At 38.9% G+C, this 15,065-nt stretch overlaps 1 pseudogene; it reads left to right on the top strand.

Annotated features, from left to right (window-relative positions):
* LOC110543295 (transcription factor Dp-1-like) overlaps nt 1-14,660 on the top strand; it is a 52,153-nt pseudogene extending 37,493 nt beyond the window's left edge.
* Nucleotides 14,661-15,065: the final 405 nt, after the last annotated feature.

Below are 15,065 nucleotides of genomic sequence, written 5' to 3'. Positions count from 1 at the left end.
GCTGCCTTTTAGTTAGCTTGGCTAAGGGTTTGTCTATCTTGTTGATTTTCCCAAAGAACCAGCTCTTGGTTTCATTGATTCTTTGAATTGTTTTATTTGTTTCTAATTGATTTCAGCCCTGAGTTTGATTATTTCCAGCCATCTGCTCCTTCTTGGTGTATCTGCTTCTTCTTTTTCTAGGGTTTTTAAGTGAGCCATTAAGTTGCTTGAATGAGCTGTCTCGAATTTCTTCTTGAAGGCACTTAGTGCTATGAATTTTCCTCTTAGCACTGCGTTCATTGTGTCCCACAAGTTTGGGTATGTTGTGTCTTCGTTTTCATTGAGTTCTAGGAAGATTTTAATTTCTTTCTTTATTTCTTCCCTGACCCAGCTGTCTTTTAGTAGCAAGTTGTTCAGTTTCCATGTATGTGTACGCTTTTTGCTATTTTTGTTGTTACTGAGGTCCAGCTTTATTCCATGGTGATCAGACAGGATACAAGGGATTATTTCAATCTTCTTGTATCTGTTGAGGCTTGCTTTGTGACCCACTATATGGTCTATTTTGGAGAAGGTTCCATGAGGTGCTGAGAAGAAGGTAAACTCTTTTGTGTTTGGGTGTAAGGTTCTGTAAATGTCTGTTAGGTCCATTTGATTCATGACCTCTGTTAGAGATATTGTTTCTTTGTTTAATTTCTGTTTAGTTGACCTGTCCTTTGTTGAGAGTGGGGTTTTGAAGTCTCCCACTATTAGTGTGTGGGGATCTATGTGTGGTTTAAGTTTTATCAACATTTCTTTCACAAATGTGGGTGCCCTTGTATTTGGGGCATAGATGTTCAGGATTGTGATGTCTTCTTGGTGGAATTTTCCCTTGATGAGTATGAAGTGTCCTTCCCCATCTCTTTTGATTAATTTTGGTTGAAAGACTATTTTATCAGATATTAGAATGGCTACTCCTGCTTGCTTCTTGCGTCCATTTGCTTGAAAATCTGTCTTCCATCCCTTTCCCCTCAGGTAATGTCTATCTTTTTGACTTAGGTGTGTTTCTTGTCTACAACAGATTGCTGGGTTTTGTTTATGCATCCATTCTGTTAGTCTGTGTCTTTTTATTGGAGAATTAAGTCCATTGATATTGAGAGAGATTAATGACCAGTGGCTGTTAGATCCTTTGAATTTGATGTTGGCTGTGGTCATAAGTTTGTGTGCTTGGTTGCTTTTTGTTTAACTGTAGTGGGGTTATTTATTTTCTGTGTTTTCTTGAATGTAGCTAGCTTTCTTGGGTTGTAATTTCCCTTCCAATGTCTTCTGTAATGCTGGATTTGTTTGTAGGTATTGTTGAAATTTGTTTTTGTCATTGAATGTCTTGTTTTCTCCGTCTATGAGGACTGAGAGTTTTGCAGGGTATAGTAGCCTGGGCTGAAATCTGTGTTCTCTTAGGGTCTGCATGATATCAGTCCAGGCCCTTCTGGCTTTCATAGTCTCTGTTGAAAAGTCAGGTGTGATTCTAATGGGTTTGCCATTATATGTTACTTGGCCTTTTTCTCTTGTAGCTTTTAGTATTTTTTCTTTGTTCTGTATACTTACAGTTTTGATTATTATGTGGCAGGAGGATTTTCTTTTCTGGTCTAATTTATTGGGTGTTCTATAGGCCTCTTGTATTCTTATTGGTCTCTCCTTTAAGTTGGCGAAATTTTCTTCAATGATTTTGTTGAAAATATTTTCTGGGCCTTGGTGCAGGGAATCTTCTTTTTCCTCTATTCCTATTATTCTTAGGTTTTGTCTTTTTATGTTGTCTTGAATTTCTTGGATGGTCTGTTTCAGGAATTTTTTAGATTTAACATTTTCTTTGACAGATACATCTATTTCTTCCATTGTATCTTCCACATCTGAGATTCTTTCTTCCATTTCTTGTATCCTATTGGTTATGCTAACCTCTGTAGTTCCTGCTTTCTTCCCTAAGTTCTTTCTCTCCACAATTTCTTCCATTTGTGTTTTTTTTTTTTAATTTTTCCAATTCTATCTTCAGGTCTTGAGCTATTTTGTTGGTTTCCTTCCCCTGTCTGACTGTATTTTCATGTTTTTCCGTCAATTCCTTCAGCTGTTTGTTTGAACAATCCACTATTTCTTTTATTTCATTCAGTGATTTAAGCATTTCCTCTCTAAAGGCCACATACTGTTTGGCTGCAGCTTCCTGTATTTCTTCACTGATGGCCATAATCTCCTTGTCTTTAATTTCCTCCATTTCTTTACGGATAGCCATGATCTGTTTGTTTTTATCTTCCTCTAATTCTTTTCATATTTTATTTGTTTCCTCTGTTATCTTCTTCATGAGCATAGATGTTAGGTCAACTCCTTGAATTTCATTTATGCTGGGGTGTCTAGGGCTATTTGCCCCTGGATAACTGGGTTCTGGAGATGCCATATTGCTCTGGATTTTGTTGGTTGGACTTTTACGCTGTCCTCTACCCTTTGGGCTATCTTAGTTGTTTGAATTTAGTTTCTGGTTGTTCCTGGACTCTTGTAATGGAGAGAATCCTTTTGGCAGGAAGATGGTTTTTCCTGAAGGAAGCCTTTCCAGCTTTTTGGGTATAGTCACTGGATGTCCTGTGTTTTTCAGGAGTTGCTACAGCTCACCTCAGGCCTAGAGACCTGGGTAGTAACTGTGGTCCTGATTAGTCGAGAGGGCCCTCCTCTCACTGGGAGAATTCCTGGAGACAGTTGCCCTCCTTCTGGGTTTCTTGCTGTAAATTTAGTGATCAACTGCTGTAACCTGTGTGTCCCGTGGTTTGGTTGGTTTTGTTAGGAATAACTGGTTGCCCCTTGGAGCAGTATCTGGGGGGTTGATCTCAGGGTTCTTGGTCTTTTGTAGGTTTGAGGTTGGGTCTCTGTGCCCCAGAACCCAAGAGGTAATTTGTGGCGGGTGAGTACTGCTCTGGTGTCTTGGGGCGCACAGTTCTGCCTGTAAGGTGTATTTGGTACAATGCAGGCCTCTGGGCTGGTGGAGCGTGCATTCGCCTGCTAGTTTGCGGAAGCTGAGTTTCCGATCACTCTGTGCTCCCTGTTTGGGTCCAGATCTGTGATGGCTGGGCGTACTCACCTGTCTGCGATCTGCAGGCTGCTAGACTTTCCCTAGGTGACCCCAGCAGCACGGTTTCTTCCTTCCCTATGGGGTCCTCTCTGGACAGGGGTTCTCAGTCCCTGTTGTACTGGGGCGCACAGGTTGTCTGTACCGCTGAGCTGAGCGTGCAGATCTCTGTGCAGCAGGACCTCAGTTGTGTTGGCGGTGGGTACCCGCCGTCCTAGAGACCTTCCGGGGATAGACTGGGTGACCCGTGATCAGTCTGGCAACTTTGCTTCCCAGTGGGGTCCCCCCGCTGCTAGGACTCCCAGCCTCAGGCACCCTTGTGCTCACGGATCAGCCTGGGAAAGTGATTGGGACACGGACGCTTGCGGCTCCAGCCTGGAGACACAAAGCCCGCGTTACCCGGGATTTCTTCCAGGTTCTGGCTGGGTAGCCGTGAGTGGACCCAACCGATTCCCACACCGTGGGAGCCTCCCCTCACCTGGGAAACATGATTGATGTAGTTTCAGGGCCCAGAGTTCAGTCTCCTGGTCTCTGCACGGCGAGTGCTGTCCTGCTTCTCAAAGGAGGTGCTCTCCCGGCGCTGCCATCTTGGCTCCCCCAATCCTTCTTCTTACAAAGGCTAATATCCAAAATATAATGAACTCAAGAAATAAACTAGAATAAACAAAATAACCCAATTAAAAAATGGTATACCAACCTAAGCAGAAAATTCTTTTTTTATATTTATTATTATTTATTGCACTTTATTCACTTTGCATCCCTGCTGTAACCCCCTTCCTTATCTCATCCTGGTGCTATTCTTCCTCCCTCTTCCCTCCCTATGTCCCTTCCCTAGTCCACTGATAAGGGAGGTCCTCCTCCCCTACTATCTGACCTTAACCTATCATATCTCATCAGGACTCTCCGGATTCTCTTTCTCTGTGGTCTAGTAAGGCCATCTCACAACCAAGGAGTTAATCAAAGAGAAGGCAACCAAGTTCATGACAGAGACTGTACCTGCTCCCTTTACTATGAGCCCACATGGAGACTGAGCTGCCCCAGGGCTAAATCTGAACAGGGGGTCTAGGTCCTCTCCATGCATAGTCCTTGGTTAATTCATCAGTCTCTGCAGGAACCCTCCCCTCCCCGGGCACAGATTTTTTTGGCACTCTTGGTTCCTTGTGGTGCTCCTCTCTCCTCCAGCTCTTTCAATCTCTCCCTTCTTTCTTAGGAATACCTGCACTCTGTCAAAAGTTTGGCTATGAGTCTCAGTATCTGCTTCTATATCCTGCTGGGTTGAGTCTGTTAGAGGCCTTATGTGGTCGGCTCCTTTCCTGTTCCTTGTCTTCTCCCACTTCTGATGTCTATCTTGTTTTTCCCTTCTGAATGAGGATTAAGCAACTTCCCTAGGGTCCTTCTTGTTGTTGAGCTTCTTTAGGACTATAGAGTTTAGAATGTTTATCCTATAGTATATGGTTAATACCCATTTATAAGTTCATATTTACCATGTCTATCTTTCTGCTTCTGGATTACCTCATTCAGTATGATCTGAATAGTGTTACCTCAAGATCCAGCTATACCACTCCTGGTCATATACCCTAAAGATGCTCCAGCATTCAACAATGGAATTTGTTCAACTATCTTCATAGTAGATTTATTTGTAATAGCTAAAATCTAGAAACAACCTACATGTCCCTCCACTGAAGAATGGATACAGAAATAGTGGCACATTTACACAATGAAATACTACTCACAAATTAAAACCAAAGAAATTATGAAATTTGCTTTTTAACTTCTTTAGTTCTTTATATATTCTGGGTATAAGCCTTCTGTCAAATACAGGGTTGATGAAGATCCTTTCCCAATCCATAGGCTGTTGTTTTGTCCTGATGATAGTGTCCTTTCTTTACTGAAGCTTTTCAGATTCATGAAGCCTCATTTATTGGTAGTTGATGTTAGAGCCTGTGCTATTGGTGTTCTGTTCAAGAAGTTGTCTCCTGTGCCAATGATTTTAAAGCTCTTCCCTACTTTTTCTTCTAACAGGTTAAGTGTATCTGATTTTATATTAAGCTCTTTGATCCACGTGGACTTTAGTTTTGTGCTGGGTGATAAATATGGGTCTATTTGCATTTTTCTACATGTAGACATCCAGTTAGACCAGCACCATTTGATGAAGATGCTTTCTTTTTTCCATTGTATAGTTTTGGCTTCTTTGTCAAAAATCAAGTATCCATAGGTGTGTGGGTTTATTTATGGGTCTTTTATTCAATTCCATTTATCCACCATTCTGTTTTTATGCCAGTACCATGCAGTTTTTATTACTATTGCTCAAACAGAGATTTCTTAACATAGGCTGATAAGCACATAAAGAAATGTTCAACTTCCTAAGTCATCAGGGAAATGCAAATCAAAACAACTCTGAGATTCCTTCTTACACCAGTCAGAATGGCTAAGATCAAATTCTCAAGGGACAGCACATGATGGTGAGGGTGTGGAGAAAGGAGAATACACCTCCATTGCTGGAGGGAGTGTAAACTTGTACAACCACTTTGAAAATCAATTTGGTGCTTTCTTAGAAAAATGGGAATAATTTTATCTCAAGATCCAGCTATACAACTCCTGGGTATATAATCAAAAGATGTGCTGCCATACAACAAGGACACTTACTTAACTATGTTCACAGCAGCTTTATCTGTAATAGCCAGAATCTGGAAACAACCTAGTTGTCTCTCAACAAAGAATTTATACATAAATTCTGGTACATTTGCACAATGGAATACTACTTCGCTATTAAAAAACAAAGAAATCTTGAAATTTACAAGCAAATGGATGGAACTAGAAAAGAACTTCCTGATTAAGGTAAACCACATTGATTGCTGCATTATGCTAACGTGAAATGAAAAAAAATTCTTGCAGTGCCTCTTTTTTAACTGAAAAGATGCATATGGTATGTACTCACTTAAGTGGGTTTTAAGTGGGTTTTATCCATATAGTACAAGATAAGCATGCTTATAAGATAAGTATACTAAGATGCACAGATCCAAAGAAGATAATTAATAAGGAAGTTCTGAGTAAGGATGCATAAATCTCACTTAGAAAGGGAGACAAAATAGACAGAGGTAATGGCTGAAGAGAAGGAACATGGTAGGAGCATGGCACAGAGATCAAGTGGAGATCAGACCTTAGGAGAGCAAGGAGAGAGGACAGAAGGAGAAAAGAGAAACTAGGGTAGTGACATCTCTGTGACAAGCAGAAGACCTAAGTCTGGGTAGGCTCATGGGAGGAAATGAAGGTAATTCAAGTAGAGAGTCCTAGTAGTAGAGACCATAGAGACTGAAGAGGACATCTACCTAGACTAGCCTTCTCGTACAGAGCGGGCAACACCAACACACTCACAAACCTTTGATGTAAAATTTATCCTTCCTATGAGATGTTCAGGGATAAAGATAGAGCAGATAAAGCAGAGGTTGAGGGAATGCCCAACCAGTGTCTGACCCAACTAAAGACCCATCCTATGGGAGAGTGCCAACCCTGACACTATGAAAGTTACTCTGCTAAGCTTGCAGAGAGAAGCCTGTCAGAGATGTCCTCTGAGAGACTCTAGCTGGCAGTGCCTCAAAACAGAAGCTGTGACTTATAGCCAAACATTGGTTGATGAGTAGAGAGTCTTGGGGAATAGTGGGAGGAAAGAGAAAATGACCTGTGAGTTACAGAAGCACCACAAGAAAAACAACAAAGCCAACTAACTAGGGCCCAGAGGAGTTTACTGAAACTGAAGCATCAACCAAGGACCATGCATGAACTGGACCTAAGCCCCTTACAAAGACAGAGCAAAAGGGAAGATTCGGCTTAAAATAGGTAGTCCTATAAAGGAAGTGGAGACTGCATTGGAAATGTACTCACTTGCAGGCCTTTAAACCATTTTCCTCTGGTGGGAGTGCCTTGCCAAGCCACAGAGGAAGAGGTCATGCTCATGCCTGATGAAACTTAGGAGCTTTGACTGATGGATGGGAAATAGGAAGGAGGTAAGAGGGAGGGAGAAAGTGTAGAGCTCAGAGGGGAGTAGGGAAGGAGCTACAAGAATATAAAGTGAATAAAATAAGTAAATGAGACAAAAATAAAATAATAGAAGTATTTCATAAATAGAATTGCATCAAATTAAAAAGTATATGCACAACTAAGGACATATTCAAGAGAATGAAGAGATAGCATACAAAAATTGAACAAAATAATTACCAGATAGTAATCTCATGGAAGGTTATTATCCATTAAAATGAAAAATTTAAAATGTTAAATTTTAAAAGGGAAGCTAATTCATTCAATAAATTTGTAAATAAACTGAATACACATTTCAAATGAAGAAAAGTAAGTGGCTAATAAATTTGATTTTAATATTCCACATCTATAGCTATTAAAGAGATGCAAATTAAATCTACACTGAAATTTCATCACACTCCAGGCTGAGTGATTGCCATCAAGACAATAGAAAAACAGCAAATTTTAGCAAGAATACAGACAGGAAAGGAAGCCTTATATACCGCTAGTATAAATACAAATTGATACTAGCCTTTAAAGTCAGTATTATGGTTCCTCAAAAAAAGACTAAAATGAACTAACTTTGTTTTAGACCAATATCCACGTCATAACTGTATTTTATGAATACTGCATGGCTACCTTTAAAAATAAATAAAAGTTAGTAGGTTCAATGGAGAATCAGGGAAATGTACAGTTGTATATATTTAAACCAGATAAAATGAGCTATTTGAGAATAATAGAGATGTTGAGATGTACCTATTGAAATAAAATATTTTTCATATTCAAAAAAATACTATTTATGAATGGATGTACGTTTACTATAACAATTAATTTGGTCTAAAATCAACATAGAGCCCTTTATTATATTTTTCACCATCTTTGTGATCACAGAACCTGACACAAGCAATTTAAAGGAGAAAATATTTATTTTGGCTCACATTTTCATTAAGGAAGGCATAGTGGAGATGTTCAGATTATGGTCTCAAAAACATGTGGTAGAGGCATTCATGTTACTACGCACCAAAAAGAGCATGATATAGAAAGTGAAAATGGGCATAACCTTCAAAGCCTGTAAAACAGTACCTCTTAAAATAACACCTGCTGTTGAAGGCCAACGATTTAAAACATGAGGCCTTAAAGTGGAGGCTTAAGTAGGTCATTTGCTGCAGTCTTTGATGGTCATGCTCAATTTCATACTAAAAAGACAAAATTCAGACTAAATCTTGGGACATGGGTGTCTGTGTTTCCCACCACTATCTTCTTACCCCTGAATAATGGGTAAATTACTTTTACCTCAATGAAACACATTTCCTTAAAATTTAACAGGTTGGTTCTTTTTAAAAATTACTTATTTATTTTTATTATATGTGTGTGGCATTTGGCCTGTATGTATGTCTATGGGTGCCAGATCTTGGAGTTACAGACTATTGTGAGCTGCCATGTAGGTGCTGGGAATTGAACCCAGGTCCATCTAGAAGAAGAGTCAGTGTGCTTAACCACTAAGCCGTCTCTCCAGCCCCACATATTGGCTCTTATTTTACCTTTTGGATGTGTATAATACCTTTTCTTCACAGGGCCTCTCTTTTCTACATGCTCTAACTTACTGTAGTCTTCCTCAAAAGTTAGGATACTAAGGTGGCATTAGTTTTGTGATAGCCTCACTCCAGAGATATATAGGAATGGGAGGAAGTACATATTTGTTGTAAAAATGGAATGTATGAGAGCTCTGAAAAATCATTTGTCAACTCTGAAAGTAATATAAAAAATATACCATACCTTTGTTCGTTCATTCAAAAAACATTTCACAGATAGTGCGCACTGTGTAAATGGGGCCTCAAAACTGAAAGAGTTTAATAAATAAAATCATTCTATTTTTAACTGGACAGATAGAAAATTTGTTGAAGTTATAACCAGAAGAATAATGTCTTGTCAAGTTGAAGAAACACTGATATTAATGGCTTACAAATATTCAGATAATTTTTACATTTCAACTATTTAGTACAGATAGATTTTGGAAGAATTTTTAAGTAGGTAAATAAATTTAAGTATTACAACACTGAAAGTTGTGTTATTAAAATAATCCTGGAGGAAAAAAAAAAGAATTGGTTTTAAGTCTTGGCACTAACATCAACTGACTGTGATATCATGGATATATCACTTTATCTTCCTGGGTATCATATTACCCAAATACAAGTATTAAAAAATAATTTTAATTACTTATTTAAACAAATGACGAACCATATAAACTTAAAATTTCTTACTAGAAGATAAGTTTTTCTTTTCCCCAATTAAAATGGAAGTTGGCCCTGATTTTTCAAATGTACTTTTCCCTGAGGAATGTTCTTTTTCTGTCACTAGACTTCCTCTGAGATTTAAAGGAGTCATAAAGAATGCAGGTATGGAAAAGTAAAAAAATATAAGCAAAAATAAGAGGAAAGTCTCCTGACTAATTAAAGCATTTAATCCATTTAAAGCATGCTAGAGCTCAGAATAGACAGGAAAGGGGGGAAATATCAAACATCTTCTGGGTAAACTAGCTTCCCTCCTGAGAAGAATGAAGAAAGGAACCAGTTAGGGGTATAGCTTAGTAATAAAAAGAAGAAATAAGAAATAACAGGGAGAGTGGTTTCACCTAGGAAAGAGCTGAAACAAGAGGACAGAGGAGGTGGTGAAGGAAGGTTTGAAAAAGACATATGGAAACATATTTTGTAAGCTTCCTAAACACATACACATGAACACACAAGAGAGGTGTGGTTGGGGGAAGGGAAAGATAAAATGGTCACAAATAGTTATAACTAGAGTTACTCTATAGGGGGCATGATACTCCTCCTAGAATCCATTTAAAAATCCTTGCGCCAGATATGGTATACCTCCTTTCAAAGTGTTTGTCAGAGGTGTACTGGAAACACACAAAACAATGTAGGCTATTGCTCTTGTTTTGGGTTTCCTGCTAGAACTTGATAATAAGACATTATTACTGAAAATATGTTACAGCTTGGTCATGGGACATATAGAAATTAAGTTGGTACTTGGTAGGTGTCTTCTTGCCTGGTGGCTAACTTTCAAAGCACTGGAAGTTGTTATACTGGATACTGGAGGGATATGTTATCAGCAGTCTTACTAAGCTCTAAATCTTGTGAACTGAAATAACAACTGTTATGGGAAGATATGCCCATGGGTACAATAGTGGTACAAGTGTTATGGGACACTAACTTCTTTCTTACTGCATTTAAGGTTCACTCCACAGAAAGAAATGAGTAACTGGTACTGAAAAGTTGACTAAAACCCAATGGTTGGGAAGCTTATAAGTCCCAGAAGTGGCCTACTACTAAACTCACAACAGTCTATACATAGATTAATGTGGTTCTCAGACATCATCTGAGAAATTTCTCTGGCAAAGGGAAGGAGGTTAACATAAAAACTCACAACTGATCAAAATGAAGAAATATGTATCTGTGGAGTGCTCAGCTACAATGCTCACCTATACCATTTCTTGTCCCTTATGTCTCAGGGACAATTACAAAAGCAGAGGCATAAAGACTGTAAGAACCAGCAGAGGTTAGGGAAGGCCAGAAGAAAACAGTGTCTTCTGGATACAATAGCATAATTGTATGTATAAACTCATAGCAGCTCTTGTTTTTCTTTACATCACCTACAAAAAAAATCAAGCTAGTCAACATTCTATCACAGAAAGGGGAAAGGCTCACAAGTCCATGCTCATAGCAGAGGAACTACTGACAGGTGATGGCTGCTATGGAACGTAGGGTTAGTTTTCTTTAAGAGTGTGACTTTTTATATGTTGACTACTTATCCAGTAGTTGGATCTATGATCATTGAGTATAAGGGCAGAACCAACTGGACATAGTAGGTTATAGAACAAATGAAAAGAGGACATGAAATTGAGAAAACAGGGAAAATGGAGAATGAATATGAGAGGATTTGGGGTCAGAAGTTGTAGTGAATGGGATCAAAATACATTGTGTACATGTATGAAATTATCAAAGAAATAAAATAACACATTGAGAAAGCTAAAGCCTTATACTAGAGATAAAACTCATCAGTGAAGAGTTTATAGCTTAGATAAAATTTCAGTGGCAAAGTATCATCCCAAATTTGTATAGAAAAATGAAGCAAACAAACAAGAATTAAAATTCATTACATACAATGTAAAATGGTTAATCAAACTAATAAAAATACTTATCACCTTATTTACTTTTCATTTTATGCTTTAAATTTATTCAACACATACAAAGAATATTATTTAATATTTTCCATCTGCTATACATTTTACACATATATTAAAATATCATAATGCAACCCAGAAATGTATAGTTTTGGTGTATGAAATAAAATAACATTAATTACAATTTTAAAATATAAATTCCCACACCCAAACACATATACAGACACACAGGTCAGAAATTCACAATACATGTATTCTTCTTTCTCTGCATGACTTCTGAACATCCACTGAACCCTGAAGGTGTAGCTTAAATACTATTTCCTTTCTGTGACTTTTCTCTAAGTATTCCACACAGAATTAGTTACATTTCACTTTTGTCACTCAGTGCATACTCCCACTATAGTCCTGGTAACATGAGCTTATAGTCATTTGTGCATAATTTCCTTTTTAATTTTTTTCTTTTCTCTTATGTTATGATTTTCTAAGGAAGTTTTTTATTTTAGACTGCCCTTTACTGAAATTTGGGCCTTCTAAGGGGACTGATTAGCAGTTTGTCCTTAGGCAAGCGTTATATATTGATTTACAAAGTTCTAAGAACTTTCCATGACAGTGAATTCAACTTTAGTAAGAAATGGAATGTTCTGTTTGTACATGATTAGTTATAGCCAAGAAGTTTGTGTGCCCTCCTAGAAATAGTTTCAAACTGACAACACTTACTCAGGTAATCATATAAGGCTTGGAAGTTTGGGTACATAGAGATCAGCCCTCAGGCATTGGGAGCCTTGGTGTCTTCCCTATGCTGACCTGCTGAACTGAGGTAAAGCACTACCTTGTGCAGAAAGAAGTATCTACTTTTACTCTTGGATTTCCCACATACTTATCCTGGTAAGAGATAAGTAATTGGGCAGGAGCCTACTGCAGAGGGCTTCTGAAAGACTTTACCCACCAGGGCATTGAAGCAAATGCTGAGACTCATGGCCAAACTTTGGTCAGAGTGCAGGGAATCTTATGAACAAAGGGGGAAATAGAAAGATCTGGAGGGGGCAGAAGCTCTACAAGGAGAGCAACATAACCAAAAATTATGGGCCCAGGGGTCCTTTCTGAGTCTGATAATCCAACCAAGGACCATGCATGGAGATAACCTAGAACCTCTGCACAGATGTAGCCCATGGCAGTTCAGTCTCCAAGTGGTTCCATAGTAAGGGGAAAAGGGGCTGTCTCTGACATGAACTCAGTGGCTGGTTCTTTGATCACCTTCCCCTGAGTGGGGAGCATCCTTATCAAGCCACAGAAGTAGTCAAGGCAGCCAGTATTGATGAGTCCTGATAGGCTAGAGTCAGATGAAAAGGGAGGAAGACCTTCCCTATCAGTGGACTGGCAGAGGGGGGTGGCGGAGAAGAGGGAAGAAGGACAGGATTGGGAGGTGCTGACGGAGGGGGCTACAAGTAGAATAGAAAGTGAATAAATTGTAAGAAATAAAAAATTAAAAAATCCAAGTGTGATGGTGTTTGCGTATAATGCTAGTGCAGTGGAGAGATAGATAAGCAGATCATCAACGTCTATTGGCTTCTCTTGCTAATCAATGAACAACAGGTTTAGAGAGTCTGTCGCAAAAGATGGGGTAGAGAATAAAAGAGAAATATATCAAATACCAATCTCTAGCCCCCATATATATGCACCCACTTGTGTATGTGAATCATGTTACATGTTCATTAATGTACACTATATTCATGTTCATGCATAAACTATGTGCATGCTTTATACATAAATGATTTATATATGAAATAATTTAAGCATACAAAACTGTTGAAAAAAGAAAGACATATTTTTTATTTGGTTGTTTTTTATTTATTTACTTTTATTAATTACAGTTTATTCACTTTGTATCCCCCCTGTAGCTCCCTCTCTCCTCCCCTCCCAATCCTAACCTCCCTCCCCCTTCTCCACCCATGTCCCTTCCCAAGTCCACTGATGGGGGAGGTCCTCCTCCCCTTCCTTCTGAACCTAGTCTATCAGGTCTCATCAAGAGTGGCTGCATTGTCTTCCTCTGGTCTGGTAAGCCTGGTTCCCCCTCAGGGGGAGGTGATCAAAGAGCAGGCCAGTCAGTTCATGTCAGAGACAGTCCCTGTTCCATTACTATGGAACCCACTTGGACACTGAATTGCCATGGGATATATTTTAAGAATGTTGTGGAGATGGCTTATATGACTATGGAGTCTGAGAAGTGCAGGTTATACTGTTTTCGATCTGAAGATTCAAGAAATAGCCAGCCATATTTTCAACCTATTTTCCAAAATATGAAACACAGAAGTGAGAGTGTATGTACCACTCCTAATTTAAGTCTGAGAGCAGAAGCTCTATTTCCTAGTTCTAAGGCACTGAAGTAATGAGTGAGTTCTCCCTTTCTCAGCTTTTTATAATATTTTAGCCTTCAGTGTGTTGAATAGTGTGTTGGTAAAGTAGTGATGACTGTTTAATTTATGCAGTTCACTAATTCAAGTATTAATCTCATTTAGAAAGACTCTCCCAGTATTAAGGTGTTGGGATCAATGTGTGATTTCAACTTTAATAATGTTTCATTTATGAATGTAGGTGTTCTTGTATTTGCGGCATAGATGTTCAAATTTGTGATGTCCTCCTGGTGAAATTTTCCTTTGATGAGAATGAAGTGTCCCTCCTCATCTTTTTTTTTTATTAATTTAGGTTGAAAGTATATTTTATTAGATATTAGGATCTCCTCCCCAGCTTGTATTCTGAGTCCATTTCCTTGAAAAACATTTTTTCCAGCCCTTTACTCTGAGGTACAGAGGCAGTGGAGGTGGAAGAGGATCAAACAGAAGCAGTCAAAGCTCCAGGACCTCATCCTGTAGCAAATTACCTTCAAGAACTTGATGCAGAGTAACCACCAAGCTGAGCAAAAGGCCTGCAGGCCATCTTCCCACACCTCTGTCATCCATATGCCCTTCATAACGGTTAACATCAGCTGGAAGAGTGTCATTGACTGCAGCATCTCCAATGACAAATTTGAGTATCTGTTTAACTGTGAGAACATGCTTTAAATATATGTTGATAATGAGGTCCTCAAGTGCATGGGTATGGCGTGCAGGCTGGAATCAGGCACTTGTTCTACTAAAGATATCAAGACAGGAAGTAGTTTGTTACCAAAATCTCTAGAACCATATGTGCAGAAATTGCTCAGGGATCCATTGGTAGAGTATTTGTCATGACAACAGGTTGTAACTTCAATGGCACAAGGCTTTCTGACAGTGATCTGAGGAACGGTTCAGACAGGATGCTGATCACAAACTACAATGGGTCTCAGAACAGTGGCTCCAGGTAGACACCCCTGTTTCCTCCCATGGGGATATTGATCACCTTAATGAGATCAAGGAGGAGGAATGATTACTCAACCTATAGACCCCTCTCTCCTTCAAGTTCAGCATCAGGAGAAAAAATGTCTAAAGAAGAGAAACATTTAAAGTGGGGCTTTCTCTTCTTTTTGGCCTACTCCCAAGAAAATACCAATGAGTTGTGGAGTTAGATGTGCAGCTCCAGTAAGGATTGTGCCTGAGGTTTGAGCCACACTGCGCTTGTGTTTTGAAACCAGTGTGCTGATACAGAGCCTGTATTTATTTTTTAGGATTTTGTGTATTCTTTGTCTCTCACTCTGTATCTGTCTCTCCCTGTCTCTCTATCTCTGTCTCTTTCTCCCTGTGCATGTGTGTGTATCTTTCTCTCTTCTTTCCTTCTTTCTCTTTAAAGTTTGAAGTTTATTTTGTCCCTAACAGTTGTTGCTGGGGTTGCTTA

Source organism: Meriones unguiculatus, chromosome X (genome assembly GCF_030254825.1).
Source record: "Meriones unguiculatus strain TT.TT164.6M chromosome X, Bangor_MerUng_6.1, whole genome shotgun sequence".
Lineage (NCBI taxonomy): Eukaryota > Metazoa > Chordata > Mammalia > Rodentia > Muridae > Meriones > Meriones unguiculatus.
Note: the sequence above shows the minus strand (reverse complement) of the source record. Positions and strands in the feature narration are given on the sequence as shown.